This window comes from Gopherus flavomarginatus, chromosome 2 (genome assembly GCF_025201925.1).
Source record: "Gopherus flavomarginatus isolate rGopFla2 chromosome 2, rGopFla2.mat.asm, whole genome shotgun sequence".
Classification (NCBI taxonomy): Eukaryota; Metazoa; Chordata; order Testudines; family Testudinidae; genus Gopherus; species Gopherus flavomarginatus.
Window position 1 is genome coordinate 24,096,003 of NC_066618.1, and position 1,724 is coordinate 24,097,726.

At 39.3% G+C, this 1,724-nt stretch overlaps 1 pseudogene; it reads right to left on the reverse strand.

Annotated features, from left to right (window-relative positions):
- Positions 1-421: 421 nt before the first annotated feature.
- On the reverse strand, positions 422-579 carry LOC127046100 (uncharacterized; annotated as a pseudogene).
- Positions 580-1,724: the final 1,145 nt, after the last annotated feature.

The window sequence follows — 1,724 nt, forward strand, 5'->3', positions numbered from 1 at the left end:
TGAGGAAAATTATTCATTGTAATTATTACATACATATAAACTGTAACACTGTAAATAAACAATGTACATGTTTCCTTTTCATTTTAATGTAAATTGTGATGATAGAAATTCCTAGCAATATGCACTCAAATAAATGATTCAAGATCTCTTTGCAACCAGTTTTAGTAAAATTACACTTTTAAAAAATGTTGAGAGAAAACTGGGGTGTTCAAATAGGGAAAACACAGTTTTGTATAACACTGAATGAGATTCCAACATGAGTCACATGGAGTTAAAGATTTACTAAGAACTTGCCTGGAGAATGCAGTTGCATGCACCAGCGCACTACCCAGGACTGTAGTTTGGGAATACCTGCATTAAACCAGTTGCTGCATTATAACAAGCAGACTAAACATCCTCAGTTCTTTCTCCTTCTTCCTCCAAGGAGTTCCTTTGTGGAAAGGAAGGAGCAAGCTGTTAGACCATCTTCTAGTTCCAAAAACCCATTTAATACGTAATCCCCAGACAGATATGCATCAGACATTAAACTGATAATAATAGATGCTGCACTTGATCTTAGTCAAAAGGCCAAGAAATTATCATTCGCAGTTCAAAGCCTTGATTTACAAGAAGCACATTGGATCCAATCCTGCTCCCATTTAAGTCAGTAGCAGCAAAATCAAAGAATGTAGGAGCTCCTTTGAAAGAGCAATGAGTAAGCTTTAGGATGTGGCTGTAGTAGGGAATTTTACAGATTCCCACCATACTACCAGTAGTTCAGATGAACTGGTATCAGCATTGGTGGGAGCCGTAGTGCACACATGGCATTGGTGGCTTCTGGTGTTTCCTCACTGTCATGTTTAGATGACATGGTGATAAAAGTAATCCTGGGCTCTGGGAGCCTAGGTCTCCACTAGTGCTAGGGTTGCCAAGCCTCCAGGACTGGCCTTGGTCTCCCAGAATCAGCATCGATCTCCCAGTGACTGTTGAAAGCAATCCAGGAGATTTTAATAGGATATTTTAAGAAAATGATATTACATCATGTTGGGGGGAAAAATCTCCCAGAATAGCTTCAGTCAGATTTGGCAACCCTAACCAGTGCTAACTTTAGTTCAGTTGAGGTAATAGTAGAACCAGGGGGAATATTTTTGTAAAATTCAGTAGTGTTGACAAGGCTTTAGGCCATTTCTATACTAGGAGCGCTTTATCAGTATAGGTACTTTAGCAGCACAACACTCCAATTTGCAGTTTATTTTATACAAGCCAAATGGAGCCATCATGAGCAAAGCAAGCTATACTGGCAAACACACAGTTGTGCCAGTATAACTGTATCTACACTAGAGGCTATGTCAATCAGGAATCACTCCTCTTCATACCACTGACAGAGATAGCTATGTGAGCAGAAGTATGTGCTGTATACATGATTTTAGTAGATTAATCCCTTAATTTCGTTTACTTCTATTTGTTTAATCATCATATACTCTAATTTCTATTAACCATTCCCATGCCACTCCTTAGGGCAGTGCAAGACCAGAACCATCTATTCGGGTCCTTTTTAGCAGGCCCATTACTTTTTACAGCATGACAACACACATGCCATTTAGGATGAAACAAGCATTTCTGCTGGATCTGTGCTATATAGGGTAATGTTTTCATCTTCTGTGGAGTGATTCCTGAGTAATACCAGCACAGACACACAGAATCCTGCCTCTGAACTTTGTTGTATCAGTCAGATTAGGATCTAG